Here is a 16,579-nt window from a genome sequence, read left to right on the forward strand (position 1 = left end):
GTCATCTGACTTTCCTCATAAGGACCAAATCCTATGGTAAATACAGAAATTTGTTAATTTTACTGTTCATAAGTTCAAGAAATTGAATGCAGGAATAGATTTCAAAGAATAAAACAAATAGTTTCCCACGTATTGATACACTGAAGAACAGTCAGCAAAGGGAGATTTCTAAGAGGAATTTGTAGTAAACTTTCCAGCTTGAATTTGAAAATTTAGAAGGTCAGGAAAACAAAAGAGATCCTTCAATCAAAAGAACATCAAGCTAGAATTTCAGACTAGAAATAAACATGATCTCTATAGAAACTTAAGATCAGGTTTCACAGCATAGGCCAATTTAAACCAGAGCAAAGTCTCCAGTTATCTATAAGGAAAAATATCAAAAACATTTTCCTCTAATATCAGTGGGAGAAGAAACTGTTAAATGGCACTACCATTGGAATTTGTAAGAGCAGCAACCTTTCCATAGGCTGAACCTACGACGACACCATCAGCGTGGGGAGAATTGTTGGCAGGCAGTCTCAAATTCCCAGCTGATAGGCGTCTCTATCTCAGGGGAAAATGCTTGTCTCAGATGGTCAGTCAAGTGTCAGAGCTGTTTCATCTCCTAGATAGGAAATGGAAAATAAGAAAATCAAATTATCTAGACTATGCCTTCATTTTCTAATTCTTTGTCAACATTAAGAAGGATGCAAGGAGGAAAAGGTCTAAGTTACCATATTTTGTATCATTGGGCTTGGGTACTCTGAGTGTGATTTATTTTTATTTGAATGACATCAAAATGGTATGTTAGTGTACATACTTGAGAACTTATGGAAATTGAATGGAAGTCATGTTTGGATGATAATGTGTTTTACCACTGTATTATAATGTAGTCAGTAGCAAGCATCCCTCTCTCACACATGTACTCACACTAGACATAGAAAACACAGGTGGTCTGTTGGCACTGATTGCTTCTTATTGTCATGCATATAAAATATAGCTATTCATTTAAAAATATTAATTTTGCTGGGGGATAAATAATCGAAAGTTGCATTCTCAAATCCTCAGGCTGTGTCACTGCATAACACTCAGTATTTGTACTCATATCTCTAAGTGATTATTGCCCAAAATATCAAAATTACCTTGATAAGTAGTAGAGAGCCTCATTTTGATACTAGATAAGCCTATGCCATCTATACATAAAGGATAAAAGAAACACACCTAAAAGAAAACAGTTTCAAAGAGCAAACATGCCTGTGGATAAAGGGAAAGCAGCAACTATTCAGAGAATAGGTCCTCTTCAAAAGATGTATTATCATAATTAGAGAACTATGAAATAGGAAACAAAGGTGAGACAAACCATTATTTCTAGATAAGACAGTATAAAACAGTGTCCTAGATTAGTGTAAAATACTTTTCTTGATAAATTGTTACAAATTATTTGAAAGAACACACAGTAAAATCTCTAGCATTTTAGACAACACTAAGGGTTCCTGAGTTGAGAAATGTTAGGCTTATTAGATTAACAATAGAAGACAATTTTAAGGCCAAATCAGTGAGAATACAGGTTGTGTACACATTTCAGTATACAGTATAGTAAATTCTGGGTAACACCGAAAGAAGATGTGATCCAAAGTATATGTAACAAGAACATGACTAAGCTATAATTTGCTATGACTAAGGACATTAGGCCAATGTAAAAATGTAAGCAAGTGGTTCACAGAAGGCGGCACTTTAGGAAAGGGATGATCAACACACAACAAACAACCATGACAAAAACTAACAAGTAAACCCAGGAGGCTTCTGCACCTTGAAGCCTGCATGTGTCTCCAGTGACTATAGCCGATATAGAACACAATGGCATTTAGGAGGCCAACCAAAGGTCTAGGAGGAATTAGCAGGGTGGAGAGTTTATATAATATCAGAATACCTCAAGAATAAATTAGGAAGACCAAGACTCTAGCATGGAAGTACATCTGAAGAAGAATGTGAAAGATATTTATAAAATTATCAAGAAGTTATTTGCATACATCTAGATATACAGATATATATATCTCCCATTTTCGTATCTCTTGTTCCTCCAGCCCCTCAAGATGGTTACATTCTCACCCTACTCTCCATTACCAGAGTCACACCACTCTTTTTAATAGCCTGATAAGAAGTATCTTTCCCTCCAGTAATTCTTTAAACTGAGACAAGTCATATCCCTAAAACCAAGATCTGATCATGTAGCTTCTGTGTAGAAAAATCTGCAATCACCTCTATTCAGACAGCAGTGGGAGATTCTGGAGCCATGGATTTCAAGGCCTTTCATGAAATAGTCTCAACTCACATTTAGAGGCTTCTCACTGGATGCTGCCCACTTCCTATTCTTTCCCATCTTAGACTCTGATATCATACACTACACCTGGACAAGACCACTCATTGCCCCCTGGATATGCCATTTGTTTTCTACATTGGTGCCTTCGTGAAGATCCCCAGCTTGAAATACCTTCTTTCACTTCAATCTCTAATTCTCTGCTGGGCAAAAACTACCCCTTATTAAAAACTCAGCTCAAATGCCGTTTTTTTCCATTAAGTCTTCCACAACCCACATCTAACATTGATTTTTCTCTCCTCTTCTGTGTTTCTTAGCATTTTATTTGGCCTGTGTTATCCTTCTTATCCCATTCTTTGGTTCTTGTGTCTGACTACCTCACTGGGCTACACTGTAGGGAAGAAAGATACTTCAGACACACCTTGAAATTTTGAGGTTAACATCATGAGGACAACTTGGCTTCTCCACAATGGAAACTACCATGCTGCAATCAGAAGACTGGGCTAAAAAAATCACAGAGCTGACCTAGTGTGTCTGTTTCTGTCATTCTTAACTTGTCTCAGACAGTTGGAAATTCATAGATATAATGCTTGTTCCACAAATGTGGTGTCTGATGCTCATCAGACAGCTTACTTATGGATGATGATAGCTAGGGAAGTCCACTTTCTTGGTATTAATGAGGTTTCGTAGATAGTGGGTGAACTGTGTTGAGCGAGATCTCTAGGCCAGAGCATCATTTATACAACACTTGCTTCTATTTCCTTCAAAGATCTTTATAAAATAAGACTCATACATTGCAAAATGCTATACCTGCCCACGACAACAGAAGGGAAAATGCACTGATTTCCACTTTCTTTTCCTTACTCTCATAAATCATAAAGTTAAATTTACCCTGGGGATTTCATTCCTATGAACTCAATGTACAGGCATCAAACAAATTTTGTTCTCACAGGACATCCCATTTTTGTTTCATTAGTTCAGGGAAAGGGTCACTCAATTTTTAAAGCATTTGGTTTGATCTTTGCTATGATTCATGCTATCTAACATCCACACACTATATACTGAAATGTTTCTTATATATAAAATGTGTCTCCATGGACCCCATAATGGTGGTACCTACACATAAAGTATGCAAAAGCTACCTTCCAGAAATATGAGTCTAGAAAAGGTGACAAAAAGAAAATAAACTTATTTTTTTGAATAGTTAAGCAATTATTGTTTTGCCCAAGTTCTTATTCCAAGATAGATTTTTTTCCCCTTATGAAAGACAAAATATTTCCCTGGAGGTAAGGGTAGAAGTCCTCTGAAAATTTTTTCCCAAATGTGAGTTACAAATTTATTCTATTTCACACATTTTTATTCTGTGTTTAACCATCTCACTGATATTTCATCCTACAGAGAGGGAGGTGATAAAAATTTTTATTAATGTAATAAAGGGAAAAAGAAGTAAAATAGTTTGTCATAATTTAACTAGATAAAATGAATTCTTGTGATCTTAATGTAAGAACAGACTCTGATCTCTAAAGGAATATTGAATTATGGAAACATGATTTTTACATAATAGAACCATTTACACTTACCATTTATTCATATTAAATAATAATTCTATGGCTCTATTGGTTCATGTGCTTTTTATCTCTAAATTCTTTCCATGGAACATATATTTTAAAAAGGTGTTTTCATTCTTTTGGTATTGAGGGGCTCCCCCTGATTCCTTCAATGGCCAAAATTTGATTTCCTATGCTGGGTATCTACAGGGAACCACAATCATCAGGCTTTACATAGAATCTCCCTTTCTTCATCAATTAAAGGTCACACAGATTTATTCCTCAAAAAAAAAAAAAAAAAAGAAGAAGAGGAGATTCGTATTAAACTTGTTTTGCCAAATTATAGTTATTACTTTGTTTTAAAACCCTAATGATCTTAGAAGGCTTGGACCAAGCACAGCACAGTTGAAATTTGAAAAAAGGCAGCTCAAGCAAGGAGGACTGTTCTTTCCAGGACATTGCTCTCATATTTCCTACAGGAAAGGAGTTGTCCAACTTAGAAACATTCAGTACAGCCAGAGCAAGGAGGTAAACAAAAACACTTTAGAAGTCCTTTTCATTGACAAATCTAAAACAGATTAAATAGATCTTCCGAGAATAAGCAGCCCCCAACATCACCCCCCACCGCTATCCTGTGGAACAAAGTCTTCAAGATTACAACCCACATATGGCAGAGGACCCCGGCCTGCAGTCAGCCAGCTAGTTATCCATGGAAGTGGCTCAAGGCTGACCCTCAGATTGACTGGTTCACACTAATTTGCTTCACACAGATTCCATTTATCTCCTAGAAGATCCCCTGGCAGCAGCTTATAATGGCATATCCTAGGATGCCTGCCTGCATGCGTTTTTAAAGCAGCAGTGCTTGATGAATCTGAGTCCAGAAAACAGTTCACAGATTGAGGAGTAGGTGCAATCAGAAAACATCAAGAGGCACAGCTGGGACTTGGTAGTTTGCTTGACTGGTCTGAGCAGCTGAGCATTAACTGTGTCTGCTTTTCTGCTGGCTGCTCACTGCCACTGGGACAAATCAGAGAGCCACTCCCTCTTTCCTTCACAACTCACCCTCCAAAAAAAAAGAAAAAGTGCTTCACCATCTAAGTAGCATTGTAGCTGTAGGGAAAACTCATCTGATCATTTAACCTTTAGTCTTTAAATACTATGATATTGCTGATCTAGGCAGAACTACAGCTGGTGGTTCTAAGATCAAGATGCTGGATATTTGGACTAGGCAAAATGTAGCTAGGGAAAAAAAGTAAAACAGAACTCTAAATTATTTTGTTTACTTTCAACAATAAGGTCCAAAGACCTAGCTGAGATGTTATGTTTGTGGGGCTAGTTGGTTACCATCCTGATGTTTGCTCTCCCATATCTCCTGTAGAGCTTGGGGAAAGACACAGAAGGACTCAGTTGTTTGTCAGATGCATAAATGGGTAGATAAGTATGTGAACAAACAAGTCACTGTTCTCTATTTTATACGTGTGTGTGTGCGTCTGTGTTTATTTTTTTAACCAGCAGAATGTAGAGTGGCTAATGGTGTGAGCTATGGCATCAGAATTCAGACTCTGCCATTTTTTTTCTTGGATCAAAACAGGATTTTTTAAAGCATATATATAAACATTATGTGTGTGTGTAGTCAATATTTTGAATACGATTTAAAATTTCTGTGTTTGTTTTACATCAGCTGCATTTTTGCATTTACATCAGTTACATACTAACAGTAACACGATCAGTATCCAAAGGAAAGGGAATTGAGAAGATCTTTCAATGGCAGGGAAGCTAACAGCATTAAACAATAACAATTCAGTGGCAAATCTACCAAAGCAGTGACAAAGCATATTTAGTACTTAGAAGGTTAAACACTGGGCTTCAGTAGCTGGCTGATGGAAAAAAGTAGGATTAAGGCTTTTGCATGAGCCTTGACATGATGGTGTTGTCCGCCTGCTGCCTTAAGCTTTGAAAAACAGCTGGGATCATCTTCTTATAAGCTCCAACTCAAAGATGTTTAAGCAGTCCCCAATCCAATTAAACAGAGGTAAATAGAAGGAAGAGTTTTACAGAGCACCATCATCACATTTTTTTCTTAATGAAAAACAGCATAATTGCAGGTTACACAGCTCCTTAATCTCACATTAAATCTAACAGATTGCTGACTTAAACAGAGCATGGCAGTCCCAGATTTCCATATTGCTGTGCTTAATTTTAGGTCATTATCCTTTATTATGTGTCTTGTAATCCTTAAAGCCCATGATTGTGTCTGGATATTTGGCAAGGATTGTACTTGGCAATACAGGGATTCTACTTCTAAAATTGATGATTTAATTGAAAGATATAGTATGATTAAATGTTGAAAGAATTACATATATTGCTTTGCTTTTGAAATTGGCTAGTTTCTCATATATGTTTCCCTCAGTGTTACTTAAGATCACTGTTTGGTTTTAGGACTCTGCTAAAAAAGAAAGCTTTCACAACTGAAAGACCAGTAGTTTATTGTTAGGGAAATTTATCTATATGCTATTAAAATCCAATTCAAATAAAATCCTGGCTCATTCACAAACTGAATAACTGTAGTCTAGTTACTTAATCTTTCTGTGTCTCAGTTTCCTCATCTACAAAATAGTAATAATAGTAATAACAATTAATAGTAATAATCCTATCAAATGCATGGACTTGTTACAATTACATGAGTTAAAACATGCAAAGTGTAGACTGTAGACCAGTGGTTAGAAAGCAAAAGGTAAATAAATCCAGTATTATTACTATTATTTATATATATATATATCCTTACCTAAAAATGTGTATAAATGGCAATAAGATGCTCAGCCTTCAAGATACTTTAATATCAACCTAGTAATATTTAAAATTTCGCAGACCTAATAAAAATATTTCAAGTAGTTATATAATCTTAAACTTCACTTAAAATTGTAGAGCTCTAGAAGATAATGTTAGTGGCCCATTTAAAAAAATCGTTTAAAGGGGTTTATGGGTTTGTTTACATATACCTGCAACCAAATAAAATCCCACACAAAGTCATCTGTAATTCCCTTTTTTTCTACCAAAAGTGCTGAATAAGGTAAGAAGTAAAACTGGTTTCTGATAACTCAGGGAAACCATGCACTGATCTTTCAGCATTACTTATATATAATACTTGACTGCCTAGTCCTTTTACTGGCTTCCATTCACATATTATGTTTTAAGAATGTGCTGGTGTTGAAATTTAAAGCCTAATCTAAGGCAAAAACATTACTGGATGATGGTCATTTGATGGAATACAAAACTCAAACAGAAATAGTGGCTTGCTTGCTACTCACCTTCCTTGCTCTCTCATTTCTAGGGTAGACAGCACCATAAAATACCAACTATTACCAAAAATATAAGATAATAATAATAAAACAATTCTTGCCCTTGAAAATTAGGTTAAACCATGGGGGAAAAAAGCATGCTTACATCCATCTTAATTAATCATGAAGTTGAAAAAAGTATATATTTATTTCAGTTCATTTTTTGGTTTCATAAACATAAATTTTGAAGTTTGTGTTTATAAAGGTGAGGTGGGATACGTTAAGATTATTTTACATTCAACTCTGGCATAGGCAAAAACGTATCTAATTTGATCCAGATATTTTTACCACTTCTCTCCCTGCCCCTGTACATAGTCGATCTCCAAGTTCATCAGATCACTACATGGTTGACTTCTCTGTAAAAGCAATTGAAATAACTGGATCAGATACTTGGTGATCTTAGCAGGTAGTTTTTGATATAAAGTAGTACCTTGCTTTCGGTCTTTTACAACACATACTCCATGAAATTTCATTAATATGAAGTTAGTGACATTAGTAATATTACAAATTAGAACAAAGTTCAAAATAGAACTAGAATAAGAAGTGGGTCAAGTTACTCACATGGGAAAGAAAATCAGATTGTGGCAAGATTTTGACAACACTTCACCCCAGAAAATGTAGGAGTAACATATTTTAAAATGTCAGGGAAAGAAAAATTTGAGCTAAGATATTCTATCCAGCAAAACTCATCTTTATTTATAAAAGCTGCAAGCTAATATGAGCATGTAATAAGGAATATTATTTGAATAAACATTTCCTAAGAGATCTACTAGAGAAAGCTTTAGACAACTGGCATAATTGAAGAGATATCTGCATAAAAACTGGAGGTAAGCACTAAATATACATTTACATATAGGACTAAATGATAGTTGTAGAAATACGACTATATTCTGACAATGTAGGGACAGAACTATAGAGAACAGAGGGGATTGGAAGGTTATGGAAAATTGTGTAAAAAGCAAGATAAGCTAACTGACTACATTATAAATATTGCTTGAGATTAAAGAATATTATTTCAAATTAGATACTAGGAGAGAGGGAGCTGAAATGTTACTACAAGGTTATTTCAATATTGCTCATAGTTGAGAACCAATCAGCAATGGCAAGAAGAGTCTTATATAAGGTATGAGCATAAAGGTAAGCATTGGAACAAAAAAATTAACATTTCCAAATAGTCCCTGACTCCTTTCCATCAAAAAAGGCAGAGAGAGGAGAGAGACTCTGAAGAAAATCAAATAAAACAGACCACATAGTGAAAGAATATATACAATTTCATATATTTGTGTGTATGCACAGATTTACTAATTGTATCAATAAATATTAGTGACAACCTATCAGAAGAAAAGGTGATCAGATTGGCCCAGTCAAACCTAATACTTTGTATAAGAGAGATATACTAAGAACAGAGATTAAGAAAGATTCAAAATAAAAGGATGGACATATGTAAATACATAAAAAGAAAGCATCGGCCACAGTATTATTAACCATGGTGGAATACAACCAAAGAGCATTAAATACCGACACAGAGAAGAGTATTTTATGATGCTAAAAGCCACAATTCACAATGAAGTTATTTCAACTACTAGTATATAGTCACGTAAGAACACAGCCATTTTAATAAAACAGAGACTACAGGAAGTACAAAGAGAAACATAAACTAACATCAGACACCTTTAACACCTCTCAAATCTAAGATAGTTGATGGAAACAGACTTACACAACTAAGTCAATAAGTTGGACCTAATAATCAAACTCTGAATGCCAATAATAGACAACAGCACACCTTATTTCTAAGTGCACATGAAACATTCATGAAAATTGGCCACATTTTAAAGTCCAAAGTAAATCCCCCAATAGTCCAAGAAATAGAGTTAGCACAGATCATATTCTCTGATCATGATACAAAAAAACTAAAAATTAATAAGAATACCAAAAAACAAAAAGATTCTCCACCTGGAAATTTCAAAACACATTACTAAATAACTGTTGACTCAAAGGAATGCAGTACAAAATTGCAGAAGTTTTCCAAAATTACAATAATGAAAACATAACGGAATCCATGAGAGAATGCACTGTTAATCTAGCTATGAAAGGACATTTTATAGCATTAAAAATCTAATTAATAAAAGCGAAAATGAATTAAATATTTAAGTCAAAAGGTAGATAAATAACTATAAAGTAAGCAGAAGAAATTAAGAGGAAAGAATTAATAAAGATAATGATCTAGGGAACAGTAAAACAGAACCAAGAAAGAAGTCCAAAAGCTATTCTTTAAAAAATAATCAATCAAACCAACAAACCACTAACAAATTTCATCAAGAAGGAAAAATTCACAAACATATAAAATCAAAATGAAGGAGAGGAATAGCTGTCAATAGAAATTTTTTAGTCATAGGAGATGACGGTGCTCAACTTTAAACAAATTAATGTAAAGATCTAGAAATAAGTAATTTTATGGAAAAGATTGGTAGTGATAGAAAGAGTAGGACAACTACCTTAGCAGAAATAGGGAAAGAAAATTCATTTGACAAAACTTAACACCCATTTGTGTAAAAACAGTTAGTAAAATAAACTTGTTAGATATTTCTTTAATATGATAAAATATGTGTATGCTTCAGCCTCAAAGCCAACATCCTATTTAGTATAGAAACAGCAGTGACTTTCCCATTAAAGCAAGGAAAACAATACATTTTCAACTACTTTTAACATTGTGTTGAAGTATTCATCAATGCAGTTAGCCAAACAAAAACAATTAGACACAGCAACTGGAAAGGAAGAAGTAAAACCTTTTTTTTTTTTTTTTTAAACTGGAAAATACAATTACATGTCTGGAAAACCCAAAGAATCTGTGAAAAAATCATTTTAAGCAAAAAGGGAATTTAGTAAAATAGTATGGCATATATATATATATATATAAATCATCTTCAAAAATACAAATAAAAGCAGTTGAGAGATAAAATGAAATAGGAGGTTTTACTTACAATAATTTTTAAAAATAAGAAATTTCCAAAGTTTATATGAGGGAAAAGCACTCTTAAACGACACAAAAGTAGATTTGGACAAACAGCAAGATGTACTTTATTCTTTTAAGGAAAACTTTGAATAAGTAATTGAATTATTTAACTCCCTGAATCGAGTCCTATAGCATAATGGTATTAAATTTAAAAAAGTTTAGGGATGTTAAGCCACAGAGACTCCCTCCTAGAGGGAGAACATGGCCTTAGATCTGAACTTAAGGCTTGGTGTTCAATACACCCTCAGCTTCCTGAGGATTAAATTATCCCATGAGAAAATGAACAATTAAAATATATAGATATGGCTTTTAAACATAAGATTGAAACAGAGTGGGTATTTTCATTAAAATGTCTAAAAATGATTTCTGCTAGGAATGAGTTACATGAATGGTTCATGCTCTACTATTGCAGAATTACTGTTACAATATCTTTCATTCCATATACAATGAGTGCTGGCTGTGTTCCAGGTCCTGTACAAGGTGCTGGGTACACAGTGGTGATCATTCTCTGCATTTCAGTGGTAATCTCTGTATTTGAGTTTCAGGGGTTCTAAGTACTAAACACTGACCACTTACTAGAAGAATACTCACCATAGGGTAAAAAGTTAGGCTGAAAACCCAGACCCAGAGCAGAGAGAACAAAGAATGCCCAAAATTTCTTTGTAGCAAGACCTGCGTTAGTCTATTGAATGTCACTCCTGGAATGGATGAATTTCACCTACCTCTTCTGCCCTTGCCCCACTCAGCTTAAATTCTGAGCCTCAGAAGGTTAATTGATTGGTTGAATTAATGGGGCTTGCCCACCCCTTGGCCACTCTGTGGTAATGATAGAGGAATTGATCCAGTGGTAGATGCTCCAGGCATGCCTATGGCATCTGAAGTGGGAGGACAAATGACTGTATTGTCTCTGTAGAAATGCACAAAAAAAAATGGGGTGCTCTCATGGCAGCAATGAATGTTGGGCAGAAAAAAAAGACAGATGTCACTGATTTCTCAAGGTTGATATAATAAGCTGCATGACTTCTTTGTAATTGGCCATTTGGATTTGTTGGCAATATGAGTCTATACTGAATCTGAGGCCACCTTAACCAGTGAAAAATGACAAATACAAAATTAATCATAGGGTATTCATCAACTCTGTTCACCTTCTATAGCAGTTGAGAACTATGTGCTGATTATTTCCGACCAAAACAAAGTAGAATATGTTAGCACTGCACCACATTCCCGACTTTCCTTCTAAATGTACCTGTGGTAAGATATCCCTCATAGGTTAGACTTCTCAAATAGGAGAGAAATGGCCAGTGCAGCCAGTGCCACCTTCCTCCTGCGGGATAGAGAAGGTATGTGAAGGCTTGAGCTCTACGATGCAGTGTGCTTAGTTTCCATCACACACTAGGCTTGGAATTCCTGATGTGCACCTGGACCGTGTGCAGAATTTCGGCTGACTTCAAAGAAAGTGATTTTGAGGAGAGAGAGTTAGTCACCAAAAGGAGAAAGCAAGGCATTAATCTTTGATAAGCTCCATTTACTAATTTATAAAGGCAATGGGAATTGGAGAGAGGTGAAAAAGCAAGCACTGAGGGAACTATCTGTAGTGAATGCTAATGATTTTCTGACCATGTCATGAACTGTGGGTTTTTTTGGGGGGGCGGGAGGAATGTATCACTTGACTGTAAAACATTACATATTGTTAGTAGTTTATAACTGATTATAAGATTCAAAAAAAGAAAAACAGTTCTGGCTACTTAAAAATGAAAGAGCTATTTGCTGGAAGGAATTTGCAAGTCAAATAGGTACAGAAGACATTTTTTAGAATTCAAAGTCAACATAGAGAATTAGCATACAGACAGCAATGCAAATAGTGCTTACATTTGTGTGTTTATCTTCTTTATACCAACAGAGAAGGCTGGGAATGACCGGCAAGAAGCTCTAGAAAAAAATCTGGGGAAACTTAGAAAAAAAAGAGAACCAGCAGCTGTGCCCTAAGCATACAGAACACAAACATCTAGGTAAGAACAGTTTGGAAGTTTGGGCAACATTATTTTATTTATTATTAAGGATATTCCATTCAACATTTTATTTATTCAATATTTTATTCGTTCAACCATTTACATATTTTGAGGACCCTAGTAAATCAGGTACTAGCCAAGGTGCTGGGAGGAGAAAATAATAAAAGACAGGCATGCGTGATGCCGTATAGATCTTCCAGTTTAACAGGGAAGAGACTGAACAAGGAAATACCATCAAGTATGATGGTCAGTCTTGGGTGACTACAGTGTTTTTGGAACATGCTGCAAGGGGATGTTTCTTGAGAGAACTAGAATGCTGCAGACAGACTCTTTAAAAGTTAAGTCAAAAAATTATTGTCAATTTTCAGAAGGTTTGGCCTTTGCCAAATATATGTACATATATAAATTCTTTATATACATCATGTCCTTTAATCCTTAAAACAACCCTGCCAAGGAGGTACATATTTCTCCATTTATCAAGAAGGAAATTTAAACTTAAGGTAGTTAAAGTAACATACTCTACTCACACACATCATCAATGCCAAAGCTGTAAAAAAAAAGGGGGGGGGGAGGGGCTGGCTTCAAAAACAATCTGATTTGAAGAGATTTTTAAAGATATGAAGGACATAGACTGAGAAAGAAAGGAGAGATTGTTTTTGACAAGAGCACGTTTCTGGTGATGTATAAAGCTTTAGAATCTCTTTAGGAGACATACAATAGATATATAAACATTAAAAAGTATAAATAATTACTGATTACATGTGAAAGTAATTACTAATCACATGAAAATAAGTGATCAGAAAGAAAATCACAGGGTGCTGTGAGAAGGGATACTGAAGTAAATATAAGGAAGGTTTGAGGCCAGAGAAGGCTTGTTTAAGGAAGCAATCTGTAAAGTAAGATCTGAAGACAGGGCAGAAATTAAGTGACGGATAGGGAATGGGAAAGATCACAGGTTGAACGAGCACCTTGCAAAAGTTTTTGAAAGTCCTGAGGCAGGAAGCAGCTTAGTCCAGTCTGGGGACTGGCAGAAGGGCCAGCATAACAGCAACACAGAGGAGGGAAAACAACTGGTGAGGACTGAAGCTAGAGAGGCAGAGGGATCAAACCATAAGCCTAACAGAACTCGTTAAGGGTCTTGTGTCACATCCTATATGCAATGAGAAGACATCAAAATAATTTATGCAGGGAGTGGTAGAATTAGATTTAGATTTTTGAAAGATCATTCTGACTGCTGTGTGAAAAATAGCTGGGAAAGGACATCTAATCAAACCCAGTCTCCACCTTCCTCCTTCAAGCACCTTCTCTAGGGAAAGTAACTATGTACAGAGTACAGAGATGAGTAAAGGGAGAAAGTCTTATCTCCCTTCCCAGGGCATAACTGGACACATTTACTACCATCAACTTGCTTCCCTGTGCAAACAGGCAATGATAATGCTATGTACAAATCAAACGGAAAAATCAGAATCCCATTTATAAATCACAGAGTCATCATATGAAAATAATTACTTTAAGATTCAAACAGTGGGTGGTCTGGACAAAGAGGAAACCATAAGTGGAAATTCTCTTGAAGAGGATTCTGCTAATGAAAGGCATCAGTGAAGGGGATGGTAAAAAATAGATGTAGACACACGCACACACAAACACACACAATCTGCTGGGCGGGAGGCTTCTGACTTGTCTGACAGTTGCTCTCCATTTAATATCACGGTCCTGTGATGTCAAGTGGAGAAGGGAGGAAGTGAAGTTACCACATGGCCGTCTGCTGCTAAGTGCATTGAGAGAAAGGATAGAGTGTGGTTGTTTGGAATGCCCCATAAGCGTCGCCTGACATTCTTAGACTATCCCCAAATGAATTGTTCTACATCTGTCTCTGAGTTTGTGTTTGTGTGTGAGTGTGCACTATTATATATAAATACACAAAGACAGAGTCAATAGCAGGTTATTTCATACTGATGACAAAGCTGTTTCCAAGACTTGAGTCGTAGCTTTATCTGTTTAGTATATTAATACCTCACTGGGATCATGAATGCCACATATTCTCCACTATTTGTTTACTAGCTTGTCAGCATTATTCATCATACACTGTGTCACAAAGCACATGGTCACATCTCATATGTCTGCTCCAAGGGCAGCACCAATCTGACCTTTGACTTTTTGTTTTACAAAAGATAAAATCATTCCTTAGGAACATTGTCTACTTGCACATCTATAGAGTCTGCTATTGAAGGAGTCTCAATTTTCTGCAAAATTGCTTATTAAATGTTTATAGCTAATTTTATAGGATAGAGCTAGGTGTTCAAATATTTTCAAATCTGTTCTCTATTTGAGTGGCTTTTAAACTGGTATCTTTCCTTATGCTTTATGAGATGAGACACAGAAAATAATGAAGTGATTTAGAAAATTCTTTTTCTTGGAGAATGAAAAACCTGTACAATATAGAAGAATGCTCCCAAACATTCTCTGAGTTGGAAGACATGCTACATGTTTGTCACTTATTCCTCTTCCTGAAGAATATATTAACCAGTAAAAATCTAATATCATTTGATTTCACACTCTTTTGCTTTGGAAATAAATGATTACCCCAACTCAGGGAGAGTCAGCCTGATGCATACTCGTTTCTGTGGAGTACGGAAGCCCTACAGGAAGTGATGGAATTCCAAATGTGGGCTGAGAGGTTCAAATCACAGCCAAGAAAATGACTTCAACCACTGTCAGCAGTCACTATCATTTAAATCTCTAGATATCTTTTGGGGGAAAAAAAAAGAAAAAGAAAAATTGAAACTAACGGCTTCCTTTTGAGGAAATTTCCACAGCCAATGATTCAGAATACTACATTTTTAGGTAGGTGAGAATATCCTAACACCCAGCAGAAGGAAGAAGTAATTTTATTATCTGTCAGAATAGTGGCTTCATCATTAAAAAATTCAACCAACTAGAATACAACATCCTTTGACCTAGTAGATAAAAGGTCAGAAAGCAATTTTGAATAATAAATGAGACCTGTTGACCTCATGACCCAAATCTGGCAGGGTCAGTGTTTCCCCTTTCACCAGATGCTGATGGCAGACACACATACACAGACAGCTCGGCTAATGAGCTGCCTCAACCCAGGTTGTAGGTGCTGCAGTATATTCGTGTTATGAAGCATGAGAGAGAGAATAGGTTTTTAAAGCTGTTGTGTTATGTAAAGAGATATTTATAGAAATATTCTACTGTTGCTTTTAAGAAGGCTCCTTTCCTTGTCTCTAGGCTTCTATTTAGCTGTAAAATTTAGTAGAAACCTAAGCTTTGGCCACTGTTTTCCTTCTAATTCTGATTTCCTTTATTATTGTAGCACTAGAAAAAATAAAAGTTCCTTTTTCTATATTTGTTTTTTATTGTATTATCAGTAAGGTGATTTCGTAAGAATTTTCTGAATATAGAAATGAGACTACTTATCTCTAAAGATGTGACTTTTGACCTTCGTTTTACTGCAAATAGTCCTCGTATTTAGATAAAGGATTTAGATGTACATAGTATTAAGCTATACAGATATTTCTGATACAATAATTAGTTAAAATGTTTAAGCTTATTTTAATGACACAGCGATCTAATCTAGAACTTTAAAAAATTCAACAAAAATAAAAAAACAGAAATAAGGCTTTAAGCTAAACTAGCCATCTTTATAATTTTAGTGTTTAAACTTTTCATTATTGTTTTTGGGAAAAACCTCCTCTTCTAAAGTCACCTCGGTAAATGTTTGCACAATTGTAATAAATATCCTTTACTATGTCTTATTTTGACATCTTTGATTAAGAACGTGCACAGTGCCTTTAATTTGTGTTTACTTGGTGTTTTTTTTAATAAAAAAATGTCAGGGGTCTGGCTATCTTGCTAGGTCCCGTTTCAGCTTTCAACTGAAAATGATCTTCTTCACTCTTCATATTAAACGCTTGCCAATTTGTGAATTGCTGAAGGGCCACTTAGTAAAATAACATTATCTCCCCTTGTAGGGCGAGTAACACAGGGCGAGTAGGGAATGTTTTGAGTCTATTTTTTGTTGTTGTTAATTTACTATAAATTGGAAAAAAATTAACAGTGGAGGATACGGAGAAGATCTCACCACATACTCACCACATTTCCCCATATTTGCTAAAAATAAGAAGGTAAAATGGCAACCAAAGCTAATTGTTATTCAATTGCTTTCAAACTTATTCAACTGAATAGATACATATTGAGCACTTCTGGAGTGCAGGGTCTTCACTGGCATCATTGTGCTATGTGAAAACATTTTGTCTTGTGCATATTGAATTTTTCTCCAAAGACACAAATTTTCTGAAGTAAAAGCATATGACCTAGATTTATGGTGAGGTTACATTCTAATTATTAATATA

The 16,579-nt window shown here is 35.3% G+C and overlaps 1 protein-coding gene and 1 long non-coding RNA gene across 3 annotated transcripts in view; one reads left to right on the top strand and one right to left on the bottom strand.

The window, feature by feature from the left end:
• Positions 1–16,579, top strand: part of LOC141577969 (uncharacterized) — a 530,703-nt gene that overhangs the window by 417,524 nt on the left and 96,600 nt on the right. Inside the window, exon 5 of the long non-coding RNA XR_012507667.1 lies at positions 12,095–12,203. This is a non-coding gene — a long non-coding RNA (uncharacterized LOC141577969). The remainder of the gene's footprint in view (positions 1–12,094; positions 12,204–16,579) is intronic.
• Positions 1–16,579, bottom strand: part of WDR72 (WD repeat domain 72) — a 190,943-nt gene that overhangs the window by 15,580 nt on the left and 158,784 nt on the right. The gene's annotated exons all lie outside the window — the stretch shown is intronic.

Source organism: Camelus bactrianus, chromosome 6 (assembly GCF_048773025.1).
Source record: "Camelus bactrianus isolate YW-2024 breed Bactrian camel chromosome 6, ASM4877302v1, whole genome shotgun sequence".
Lineage (NCBI taxonomy): Eukaryota > Metazoa > Chordata > Mammalia > Artiodactyla > Camelidae > Camelus > Camelus bactrianus.